Consider the following 13,976-nt stretch of genomic DNA (forward strand, 5'->3'; position numbering starts at 1 on the left):
TTTTTTTTGTTTTTGTTGTTGTTGTTTTCGAGACAGGGTTTCTCTATGTATCTTTGGAGCCTGTCCTGGAACTCACTCTGTAGCCCAGTCTGGCCTTGAACTCACAGAGATCTGCCTGCCTCTGCCTCCTAAGTGCTGGGATTAAAGGCGTGTGCCACCACCGTGCGGCTGACAGAATATCTTATTGGGTAATTTATAAGCTACAGAAATGTATTGCTCACTACTCTAAAGGGTGGAAAGCCCTAAGATCACAGCACTAGCAGATTCAGTGTCTACTGACAGCCCAGTCCACCATGCTGTCTCTTTACATAGTGGAAAAAGCAGAAAAAAACAGGCAGTGCTGTGAAGCCTCTTTCTTTCTTTTTTATTTTTTGTGGGACTTGGTGCTAAGATGGAACTCAGTGCCTCAAGTACTCTGGCACTGAATTCTACACCCAGCTTGAGACACTGACCTCATTCATTAGGGTAGACCCACATGGTATCACAGCCTCCTATAGGCCCTCCTCTTACCATCACCTTGATAGTCAGGGTTCAACACAAAAATTTTGGAGGTACAAACACATACACTCAAACCACAACAGTCTGTGCTTACATTCTTTCCTTTTTCTTTTTTCTTTTCTCTTTTTTTTGTTATTTTCATGTTACTGCCCAACAGTTTTAACAAAGACTATGGAATGCCTTTGCTTCTTGATTTTTCTAGAATCAGATAGGATTTCACAGAGGGCACCTCATTGGAAGACTTATAAGTGGGTGGCAGCAAGACCAACTGAAAGCCCAAAATTTGGATCAAAAGAGATATGTGTGTACATATCTTACATAAGAGTGACTATCCAAGCCAAAATATACCTGGTTTTTTTAAGCTAGCATCAGAGTCAAGCATTTTTCTGGTACTTGTGTCTTGATTATGGAAAACTCTAATGGTTTTGTCTATTTATGCTTCACTGGAATGCTATGCAGGAGAAACCCACCAGGGTTACTCTAGGGTAGTCATGATTACAATTCAAGATCACTATTGTCCTCTCCAACTCAACCCATACACTGGTCAAAGGTCACTGGGTATCAGGTGTGGTGCTGAATAACTGTAATCCTAGCACTTAGTTAGGAAGGTGAGGCAGGAAGAGCATGAGTTTGAAGCAAACAGTCTACAGAAAGATCTTGTTTCCAAAGAAAAGAAAAAGAACAAAAGAAAGAAATGAAACAACTAGGAGTAGTGTCATGGGCCTTGAACCCAGCATTCAGGAGGAAAAGACAGATCTGTGAGTTGCAGGCCAGCCATGAGTGAGAGCCTGTCTCGAAAGAAAAAAGAGAGAGAGAAAGGAAAAAAGGAAGAGTGGTGGTATTTTTGTCTATTACTGCTACTACTCCAATTTTCAAAACTTGAAATGTTTTGGATGTGGTGACACACAACTATAACCCCAGCACTTGGCATGGGTATGGGTGTATGGTCGTGGTGGGGTGTCTCTACAAGATCAAGGCCAGCCTGGCTACATAGCAAAATCCAAACCAACCGAGACTACACAGTGAGACTCCATTTCAAAAGTACAGAACATAGCCAGGTACGGTGGCATTCACCTTTAATACCAGCACACAAGATTTGATGGTCTTTTTTTTTTTTTTTTTTTTTTTTTTGAGCTAAGGATCGAACCCAGGGCCTTGTGCTTGCTAGGCAAGCGCTCTACCACTGAGCTAAATCCCCAACCCCAAAGATAAGGGGATAATTTTTTTGTTTTGTTTTGTTTTTCAAGACAGGGTTTCTTTGTGTAGCTTTACTCCTTTCCTGGATCTCGCTCTGTAGTCCAGGCTGGCCTTGAACTCACAGAGATCCGCCTGCCTCTGCCTCCCAAGTGCTGGGATTAAAGATGTGCACCACCACACTGGACTTGAGATAGGATCTTGTTAAGCAGCCTTGTCTGTCAAGGAACTTGCTCTGTAGACCAGGCTGACCTTGAACTCTGATTCCTGAGTGCTATGATTAAAGGCATCCACCAGGATACCTGGCTATAAAGACCCTAAACCAAGGTTTTGTTCTACCTATGACTGTCCACTTTTCCATTTGTCCAGTTGCCGGACTGCTTCACACAACACCGGCTGCTTCAATTGGTGACTTTTCCCATTCCAGCCAGCATAAACAGGCCCCTGGACCCATGGAAATGACCATAGATTGTCCAGCATGGGAAATAAGGCTTCCAACCCTATTAGTGCCACCTCTCCCCTAGGATGTCTTCGGGAAACTCTTAAGCCTCTCAGCTTAATGCCTTACTTAAAGACTTCTTAGCTTGTCTGCCTTTGCACTAAATGTCCTTTAGTTAACAATAAAAAATGGCTATCTAGTGGCTCCTTGGACCCCAGTATCTTACGGGAATTATCTAACTTCTGTCAGTGAATGGGCAAATGGAGAGAGTTCCCTTATATCCAGTTTTTTTAACCTCCTTGATTCCTCTCTCCTGCCCACGTGTTCCTAGCTGTGCCACCTGAACCTGAGGAATCTGACTACGGCTCTGGACCTTGCCAATGAACCTCTCTGCCTATTCATCCTCCTGCTCCTGCTCCTCAGGTGTCTGCCCCTTTGGCTCCTCCTCTAGTCCCCTCATCCTCTCTGATATCGGGCCACTCCAACCACCTGACTCTGGCTCCCACCTTCACTCCTCCTGTAACTTGTTCTCTAGCTGCCCTGAGGAGCACAGGCAAGTTTGGGAGCAGGCTAGGATACATGCAGACAAGGTTCATCAAACTAATGCTGCTGGTCCACCTGGGGCCAAGGTGGTTCCCAATAGTTCAAGATAAGGAAGAAATTCCATCTCATTTTTTAGAGTAGTCTATGAAGGCTCTCTTTTTTGGTGTTTCGAGACAGGGTTTCTCTGTGTAGCTTTGCACCTTCCCTGGAACTCACTCTGTAGACCAGGCTGGCCTCGAACTCTCTGAGATCTGCCTGCCTCTGCCTCCCAAGTGCTGGGATTAAAGGTGTGTGTCACCACCACCTGGCACGAAGGCTCTCTTATAATATACTAGCCTAGATCCTGACAGCCCAGAGGCAGACAGCTCCTTATGACCTACTTTGTCTCACAGAGCTTCCCTGACATCAGGGCCAAACTTAAGCGTCTGGGGAGAGGGTCTCTGACCCCACAAGCAGAAGTCTTAGCAGTGGCATTTAAGGTGTACAATGGGAGAGAAGAGAAAGCCAGTAAACAGAACTGCCAAATGCAGGTACATGCTATCTGACTGGCCACCTGAAGGCCTCCAGGTCCCTGTTTTAAATGTGGTAGAGAAGGCCACTGGGTTCATGTGTGCCCTGCCCCACATGGGCCACCATGTGGGCTTTGTCCAGAGTGCCACCAAGAGGGACACTGGTAGCTGACTGCTCCCATGCACCTTGTGGCATGAGGACATCAAATGAAGACCCACCCTTCAGTCAATTTCCTAGGCTTGGCCATGGGTGAGGATTGAAGGTGCCATCTCTCACAGGGAACCAAGGGTAGCCATTACAGTATTGGGGTGATTCATTTCCTTCCTTTTAGGCACTGGAACTACTTACTCCATCCTGAGGGAGTTTGTGGTCCCACCTCTCCTTCTCATCTCCCTATTGTCAGGATAGGGGGACAGCCCTACCTACCTCACCAGACCCCACCACTTAATTGTATTTCCAGGGGTATCCCTCTCACCCAGTTGTGTCAACCTGCTGTGTGCCCCCTAATGGGAAGAGATTTTCTCTAGCTAAGGTAGAAGCTTTTATTTTGTTTGGTCCCCATTTGCCTCACTCCAGACTCAGCAGCAGCTCTTCTCCTTCTCCTCCTCCTAGTCACCCAGCCTACTAGCTCTGACATTTCATTTCCCTTGCCAGCCTCTCAGGTGAACCCCCAAATCTGGGACACCCAGAACCCTTCTATTGCTAGGCACCATCCCCCTATTATTATCCAGTTGCAGGACCCTACCAGGTACATTATCCAAGCTCAGTACCCTCTCTCACTCCAGAGCCTTAGAGGACTTAAGCCTATCATTTCTGACCTCCTCAGAAAAAAAGCATGCTCTATATTTCTCTCTCATGCTAATACTAACCAATAGATAGAGTACTAAACATTATAATTTCATAGCTACCAGCTCAATATTTTAAATTCCCTGTGGCTGCTTCTTAATATGTTTAAAAATTCTTCCAAGCTCCAGAGCCATCTTGAATCCACCTGGACAGGTCAGATCCACTTCAGATAAGTATAATTCAAATTTTCCTGGTCCCAGGAACCCCTCCCTGATCCTGGGACCCTGCAGGGACCCCCTTCAAGATAAAATTTTTTCTAAACTCCCTCTTCTGTCTTGCCAGCACCTTGTCAGACCCAAACAGTCACAGAGCCTGAAGCAGCAGAGGACAATCCACTGTCTCAGGACATCTGGCTATCCCCAAAGCCCCCTTCCCTATCCCCAAAAGTTAACCAGTGCCCAACAAGTCAGCCAGAAGCAGTCTGGGGAGACACAGCACCCCCATTCCTGTTCACCCACCATTTTTTATAAGAACAAAGAGTCTGGTATGTTAGAATTCCTAGCCATTCCCTCAGCTACATGACTGTACATGTGCTGTCCAGTAGCCAGGCAAGATGCTTAGTCATCTCAGGGCCTTACGTCCTATGTAATCCATGTGCTGCGTGATCATGTAACTTTCACACAGTATGATCATGTAATCTATGTGCATGCATGGCATAGCTATGTAAGCCCATATGCACATGTGTGGGGGAATCTATAAAAGCGGGTTCCACTTATCCCTTTGCCCTTTTCTTCATGCATGATCTTTCCATAGGCCTAAGCACATCCCTTCTGTTCCCTTCCCTTAATAAACTTTTTCTTTTGTTTTTTCAAGACAAGGTTTCTCTGTGTAGCTTTAGTGCCTTTCCTGGAACTCGCTTTGGAGACCAGGCTGGCCTTGAACTCACAGAGATCTGCCTGGCTCTGCCTCCTGAGTGCTGGGATTAAAGGCGTGCACCACTACCACCTGGCTCCCTTAATAAACTCTTGTAGTGGGTTTTGTTGTACCTCATGGCTTGTCTCACATGGTAAACAGCGCTGCTGTGGGATGTCCTATATGCTGTAAATATATGTTGCTATGATTGATAAATAAAATGCTGATTGGCCAGTAGCCAGGCAGGAAGGATAGTGTAGGTGGGACAAGGAGGAGGAGAATTCTGGGAAGTGGAAGGCTGAGGCAAGGAGATGCTGCCAGCCACCATGAGGAGAAGCATGATGTTAAGATACTGGTAAGCCACGAGCCATGTGGCAAGGTATAGATTTATAGAAATGGGTTAATTTAAGATAGAAGAACAGATAGCAAGAAGCCTGCCATGGCCATACAGTTTCTAAGTAATATAAGTCTCTGTGTGTTTAATTGGGCCTGAGCAGCTACAAGAGCCAGGTGGACACAGGAATACTCCAATTACAAATGGTGCCCAATGGCTCAAGTTTCCATCTGAAACCTGAAAATATTTAATAACCAATTCTAAAAGGAGTCTCATGTGGGTGGTGAGACACCATAACATGCGGGCTTCAGCTACTCTACGGCGGGTTTCAGGGCACGTGGGCTTGACCTATTCCCACTGAGTTACACAGAGGTTTCTGTAAGCCCCACAACATGGTGCATGCTGGATTTAGCCTTTGCTAGTACAAAAAAAAAAAAAAAAAAAAAAAAAAAAGAGGTTTCTGGGCTACACGCTGCTGGATGGAATCATAGACCCACTGCTTCCCAGAGTTGGAGGGAGCATGGTTCCCAGAGCTGCAGAAACTTACCACCACCATGTTGGGAAGTCGAGGTGAGTGGAGCCAGCAGCCACAGTGGCTGGCCATTTCAGTCTTAGAAATGCTGCAGTTTAAAGCAATAGATTCACAATAAGACAGATTCAGATGGAACAAGACTTTAAATGGTTTATAGTGTGTGTAAAAATGTACGTAGGCTTGGAAGAGAGAGAAAAAGGAATATAGACTGTTATAGTAAAGAAATAGAAAGTTTTAAAAAATAAATTCTTTAAAGACAAAGTAAAAATAATATAAAAAATAAGCCACCACATAAAGATGAATATCACACAGACAATCTGCATTGTGTTGTCTTTGGGATTTTTAACTGCAGAGAGATTTGATTGTAAAGGCAGCTGAGTTAAACCAATACATATATTTTAAAGATACCTTGACTTCAAAATTTGGATATAAGGATATGTTGCTTTGGAAAGGAGGCTCTGCTTTTTCCACAGAAAGCCAGAGGCTATGGATTTGTTCCAGATTAAGATACATCAGGTTTGATCATCCAAGAACCCCTGAAAGGCCTCCAATGACACCATGGCCCAGATGATCTGACATCCAGAATGGTTTAAGGCAACTGGCTCAGAGGTTCACCCTAATGGACTACTACATAATCCTAAAATTTTCTTTATGTTCCCATAAGAATACAGTGCCCTCCTCCAGCAGGAAGCAGTATGAGAAACTACGCCCACATTCCCAAATATACCAAGCTGGCTTTGGAGATGGAATTGGCTCACTCCTTCTCTAAACCCAGACATATTCCTAAAAGAAAACATTGAGAGATTCTTGTGTCCATATCAGAAGAGCCCTCTGATGTGGGACAAAGGAAAACAAATATTTTTATTTAAAACATGTTTATTATAAATGCAATCGCTTTCTAAAAAAGAAAGAGGGGCTAGAGAGATGGCTCAGTGATTAAGAGCACAACTGCTCTACCAGAGGACCTGGGTTCAATTCCCAGCACCCATATGGCAGCTAATAACTGTAACTCTAAGATCTGACATCCTCACACAGACATACATGCATACACCAATGCACAATATAAAGATAAATAAATTGTTTAAAAAAAAGAAGAAAGGGGGATAGTATAGATAATGATAGGATGAAAGGGCAGATTAATAAACCTACTTTTAGAGAACAAGTTATTTAAAAATGTTTTACATTGCTTTAAATTTTAGTTTATTGATACAAATTACAGTTGGTTTTGTTCTACTATATGTATATTTCTACTCTTGTATAAGGTATTATGTTTGTATAGCTCATTTGAAATTGTAATGGATAATTAAGAAATATAGATTAATAATTAGTCTTCTATGATAGTCAAAATTATAGTCATTTTAAGTTTTCTAGGTATACATAGATATAATTCAGTTAGGTAATCTTCAAATACTTCAAAGACCTACAGAATATGGCATTTAAAATGTTTTTCAAATTTAGACTTTCTGGATAGTGAGACATGTCTGCTCCTGGCAGCACTAATTTAATTCAGAAAGGAGGATGGACATCAAAGACACTCCATTATCTTCACCTTGGCAAAAATAGCCATTTGGGCAAGAAACTGTTCTTGCCTGGACTGCTTGATCAACTGGACATGCAGGACCCAGAGAAAAGTGACCACTAAAATTTGCTTTCAAAATGGTCCTTCAGGTTCCTGCTTCACAGAGGAAACTGCCAGACATTCTGCTGGACACAGAAGTGACTGAGAGACTCTAGCCCTGTGGGCTGAAGACAGATGCCCCAACTTTACAGAAGAACTTTAGATGACTTTCCAGGCTGCCAGCTGTCTTTATTGTCACAAGACTCCCAAAAGTTGCTTGCATCCTTCTCCCATTTCTCAGGTAATATTACATCCTTCTGAGGTCTTTGATGTGGTTGAAGACTAGATAGTTATAATTTCCTCAGTTATGATACAAGATAAGTTAGATATGAAACCTTAGACTCACAAATATAGGATAGATAGGATATCTTCTGCCAAATACAAATAGACTAGATATTATAAATAGACTAGATATTTTAACTGTAATTCTTACTTGATAATTGTTTTATTATATGTAATTTTACTATGTTAAAGTAAAAATCTTCCTTTTTGAAAAACAGAAAAGGGAAAGTGCTATGGTATGTCCTATATGCTGTAAATATATGTTGCTATGATTAAATGATAAATAAAATGCTGATTGGCCAGTAGCCATGCAGGAAGTATAGTCAGGACAAGAAGAGAGGAGAATTCTGGGAAGGGGAAGGCTGAGGCAGGGTGATGCTGCCAGCCGCCATGAGGTGAAGAATGATGTAAGATACTGGCAAACCACGAGCTACATGGCAAGGTATAGATTTATAGAAATGGGATAATTTAAGATATAAGAGCAGATACCAAGAAGCCTACCACGGCCATACAGTTTATAAGTCATATAAGTCTCTGTGTTTGGGGGACACAAGTGGGAGCGATTTGTCCTGACTGTGGACCAGGCAGGAACAGGAAAACTTCAGCTATACAGTGCCATATAATGAATAACATTGTGCCACTTAATAAATAACAGATTGAGTATTTTTTTAAATGACATTTTTTAAGGATTTATTTATTATGTATACAGTATGTATCCCTGCAGGCCAGAAGAGGGCACCAGATCTCATTACAGATGGTTGTGAGCCACCATGTGGTTGCTGGGGATTGAACTCAGGACCTCTTAACCTCTGAGCCATCTCTCCAGCCCCCCAGATTGAGTTATTTACTGGAAAAAACTTTCTAGTTGTGGTGTGGCTCAGCCCTAGCACACACCTTTAATTGAAGAACTTTCTGCTTGAATATTATAAACAGGATAAAATAAAGTCAGCCATAGGTTAAGAGGCAGACAAAGCAACCAGTAGACAAGAAGTGAACATTATTAAGAAAAAAAACAGAGAGAGTAAGAGGGAGTCAGGAGAATGGAGAGAGAAACATATGGTGACATATTGTGTCCCCCAATATATTGTGCACTTAAATAAACTTATCTGGGGTCAGAGGACAGAAAAGCCACTAGATAGACATAGAGGCCAGAAAATGGTGGCACACATGCCTTTAATCCTGTCACTTGGGAAGCAGAGATCCATCCAGATCTCTGTGAGTTCAAAGCCACACTGGAAACAGCCAGGCATGGTGACTCAATACTCACACCTTTAATCCCAGGAAGTGATGGCAGAAAGCAGAAAGGTATATAAGGAGTGAGGACCAGGAACTAAAGCTGGTTAAGCTTTTAGTCTTCTAGCAGCAGTTCAGCTGAGAGCCATTGGGGTGAGGACACAGAAGCTTCCAGTCTGAGGAATCAGGATCAGCTGAGGAACTGTCGAGGTGAGGAAGCTGTGGCTTGTTCTGTCTCTCTGATCTTCCAGCATTCACCCCAATAACTGGCCTCAGGTTTGATCTTATTAATAAGACCATCTAAGATTCCTGCTACATCTGGCACCCAACGTTCATGGTACAAATTCATGAAAAAGCCTCTTGTCTGTGGTCTTGCGGGCCCCAGCTCAGGCCCGAACTACACTCAGCCAGTTGTGGTGGCACACTTGTTGGATTTACTGAAGAAGGCAGAGGCAGGAGGACCTGAGTTTGAGGCCAGCCTGGGAGACTTACTAAGGAGAAGCATCGGCTGGGGACTAGCTACAAATGGTGGCAGTGGGACCGTGGTGGCAGTGGCTGCTGCTCTCAGTTGCTACTTCTCATCGTGTTGGTGACTGTGGTGATACTGATACCTGGGACAAAGGGTTTGCCGCTGCTTGTTCAGAAAAGAATTTCCAGGACCATCGAGTTACAAGAAAGCATTGACAAAGGTCAGTTTGGCAAAGTTTGGTAAGACAAATGGTAGGGAGAAATTGTTGTGAAGATATTCTCTTCCAGGGAAGAACATTCATGGTACCAAGAGACACACATTTATCAGACTGTGATTGCTCCAAACCACAGAGGAGGCAAAAAAATAAATAAAAATTTTTTAAAAATGTGCAGGGAACCATGACCACGCCTAACAGTGACTTTGTAATCTTCAAAATGGTGACAGAATCCCACAACGATGATTCCACAAAGACTACTGTAGCATGAATCTTAAAAGTTCTTATTAGCTGTGCGGTGGTGGTGCATGCCTTTAATCCTAGCACTCAGGAGGCAGAGGCAGGCGGATCTTTGTGAGTTTGAGGCCAGCCTGGTCTACAGAGCGAGATCCAGGAAAGGCACAAAGCTACACAGAGAAACCCTGTCTCGAAAAACAAACAAGCAAACAAACAAAAAGTTCTTATTAATAAAACCAACCCTGAGGCCAGTTATTGAGGTGAATGCTAAAAGATCAGAGAAGCAGAACACGCCACAGCTACCTCACTTTGCCAGTTCCTCAGCTGATCCTGTTTCCTCAGACTGGAAGCTCTGAGTCCTCATCCGAATGGGTCTCAGCTGAACTGTGCTGCTCCAAAGCCTGAATGCTTAACCAGCCAAATGCTTCTAGTTTCTGGTCCTCACACCTTATATACCTTTCTGCCTCTACCATCACTCCCTGGGATTAAAGGTGTGAGTCACCATGCTTGGCTGTATCCTTGAACAGATAGATTTCTGTCTCTGGAATTCTAGGATTAAAGGCATGTGCTACCACTGCCTATCCTCTATGTTTAATATTGTGGCTGTTCTGTCCCTGACCTCAGATAAGTTTATTAGGGTGCTCAATATTTCAGGGAACATAATACCAGCACATTTCCCCCCTTTTTGTCTAAAATTAAAAAAGATTATAAGTAATACAAGAAAAACTATCCAATAAGTATATAAAATATATACAGTCAAGAGTTACATTAACAATGTCTAGTCCACTAACATTTGACAGATTCACACAAAAATTTATTACTTATCCTATTTAAAACAAGTAGTTCCTTTTAAAATATAGATTCAATAATTGACCATTTTATCTTATCATATCCTATTTTCTTTTCATAATAGATTCAGTAGTCTACCTTTTGTCATTTTTATATCTTCCCCTTTTTCTTTTTAGTGTAAATTCAATGATCTACCCATTTATCTTATTTCTTTATTTTTTTTTCTGAGTAGATTCAGTGATCTACCTCATATCTATATTATCTTTCTTTTTTTTTAAACAAATCTGTGAATCTAATCTCCTTGTTCAGCTTTTTTCCTGACCATTAACAATTAACAACTTGTAACCAAACATTATAAACAATAACAATTATCCATAAGCCATTGAACGACCAAAACACACCCACCCCACCTCTTGGGAATATGGACGTCATTTTCTTAAGATTACTTCCTGCTTTCTGGGGGTGAAGACATCTTTAGGGGATCCTGAAGAGACAATTTTTGGGTTAATTGTCAAGTCCTATATCATTTGTCCAGTCTCTGCATAATGGGAAAGTGCAGGGCTTGTCACAAATCCTTGTTCCAGTAGTCTGTCAGGCTGGATCATCTCAGCTATCCATCTCAAAATTGTCCTGAGTAGTTTATAGTCCAAAGTCAATCTTTTGGTGATGTTAATGGCTTTATCATAGTCTGTGTGGAATCATCATTGTGGAGTTCCATCATCCTTTTGAAGATTTCAAAGTTGCTGTTAGGCATGGTCATGGTTCCCTGAAGACTTTTTTTTTTTTTTTTTTTTTTTTTTTTTGTGCCTCCTCTGTGGTTCGGAGCAATCACAGTTCTGATAAATGTCTGTCTCTCGGAACCATGAAAGTTCTTCCCTGGAAGAGAAAATCTTCACAGCAATTTCTCCCCACCATTTATCTTGCCAAACTTTCCAAACTGACCTTTGCCGATGATTTCTTGTAACATGATGGTCCTGGCAATTCTTCTCTGAACAAGCAGCAGTAAATTCTTTGTCCCAGGTAGCATCATCACCACAGTCACCAACACAAAGAGAAGAAGCCAGCAACTTGGAGCAGCAGCCACTACCACCATGGTCCCATTGCCACTGTTTGTGGCTTGGCCGAAGCTTTTCCTTAGCAAATGAATGAATGGATGGATGGATGGATGGATGAATGGAAAGAAAGGAAGGAAAGAGAGAGAGAGAGAGAGAGAGAGAGAGAGAGAGAGAGAGAGAGAGAGAGAGAGAGAGAGAGAGAGAGAAAAGAAAGAAATTAATTCTAAAGGGAACCATGACCTCGTCTAACAGCAACTTTGAAATCTTCAAAAGGATGACAGGACCCCACATCGACTATGGTAAAGCCATTTTCTACATGGACTTAAAGCCATTAAGCTGATTAACACCACAGAAAGATCGACTCTGGACTACAAACTACTCAGGACAATTTTGAGATGGCTAGCCGAGATGATCCAGCCTAACAGACTACTCAAACAAGGACTTGAGACAAGCCCTGTACTTCTCATTATGCAGAGACTGGACAAATGATACAGGACTTGACAATTAACCCAAAAATTGTCTCTTCAGGATCCCCTAAAGATGTCTTCACCCCCCAGAAAGCAGGAAGTAATTTTAAGAAAACAACACCCATATTCCCAAGAGGTGGGATAGGAGGTTTTTGATTGTTTAATGAGTTTTGGATATTGTCATTGTTTACAGTGTTTGGTTACAAGTTGTTAATTGTTAGTGGTCAGGAAAAAAGCTGAACAAGGAGATTAGATTAAGAGGATTTGTTTAAAAAAAAGAGAATATAGATATGAGGTAGATCATTGCCTCTACTCTGAGGAAAAAAATAATAGGATAAATGGGTAGATCATTGAATCTACTCTAAAAAGAAAAAGGGGAAGATATAAAAATGACAAAAGGTCGATTACTGAATCTATTATGAAAAGAAAAAGAATATAGATATAATAAGTTAAAAAGGGAGAATATTGAATCTACTTTTAAAAAGGAACTACTTGTTTTAAATAGGATAAGTAATGAAATTTTTGTCTTGAGTTTTTCAAATGTTACTGGACTGGACATTGTTATGTATTAATGGAGTTTTTGTCTGGATCTGTCAAATGTTAGTGGACTAGACATTGTTAATGTAATTCTTGACTGTGTATATTGTATATACTTATTGGATACAGTTTTTCTTATATTAGTTATAAGCTTTTTTAAATTTTAGACAAAATAGGGAAATGTGGTGGTATTCTGTTCCCCAAAATATTGTGCACCCTAATAAACTTATCTGGGGTCAAAGAACAGAACAGCCACTAGATACAGAGGCTAGAAAATGGTTGCACACACCTTTAATCCTAGCATTCCAGAGGCAGAAATCCATCTGGATCTCTGTGAGTTCAAGGCCACATTGGAAACAGCCAGGGATGGTGACACACACCTTTAATCCCAGAAAGTGAGCCTTTCATCCCAGGGAGTGATGACAGAAAGCAAAAGGTATATAAGACGTGAAGACCAGGAACTAAGTTAGTTAAGCATTTGGCTGGTTAAGCATTCAGGCTTTGGAGCAGCAGTTCAGCTGAGATTCATTTGGATGAGGACTCAGAGGCTTCCACTCTGAGGAAACAGAATCAGCTGAGGAACTGTCAAGGTGAGGAAGCTGTGGCTTGTTCTGCTTCTCTGATCTTCCATCATTCACCCCAATACCTGGCCTTAGGTTTCATTTTATTAATAAGAACTAATAACAATTTGTGCTACATCAATACATAGGAAATAAAAGGGAGGAACATTCAGTTTGAGGTTTTGTTTGACCTGGAAAAAGAAGAGGTTGCTTGAACATCAATGCAAGAGGAAAGTTAGCTTTCTCTGCTATAGTAGTACTTTGTCCATTGGGAACTCCAAACCACAAATAATGATAGAGACTTATTTTTTATTAATTATGAAAGCTCAGCCTTATCATAGGCTTATTCCTAATTAGTTCTTGTAACTTAAATTAACCCATATTTCTTAATCTATGTTCTTCCACGTGGCTTGTCACCTCATCTATGTACTGCCCATCCTGCTTCCTCCATGCCTGGCTGGCGACTCTGCCTTTCATCTTCCCAGAGTTCTGTCTGCCCAGATGTCCCACCTATACTCTCCTGCCTAGCTATTGGCTATTAAGTTTTTTATTATACCAGTCACAGTGTACAAATATACCACAATATTCTTCCTCTCTGAGCTAGCAGGCTTTCAACCCAACATCTGACTCCTGAGTCTTTATTGCTAAAATATAATGATTGAGATTTTGTTAAAAAAAAAAAAAAAAAGTCTTCCCTACTTTTCATTGTGCTGGATGTAGAACTAATCATCCTCCTCCATAGGGTCTCACTATGTAGGCCTGGCTGG

This window comes from Onychomys torridus, chromosome X (genome assembly GCF_903995425.1).
Source record: "Onychomys torridus chromosome X, mOncTor1.1, whole genome shotgun sequence".
NCBI classification, from domain to species: domain Eukaryota; kingdom Metazoa; phylum Chordata; class Mammalia; order Rodentia; family Cricetidae; genus Onychomys; species Onychomys torridus.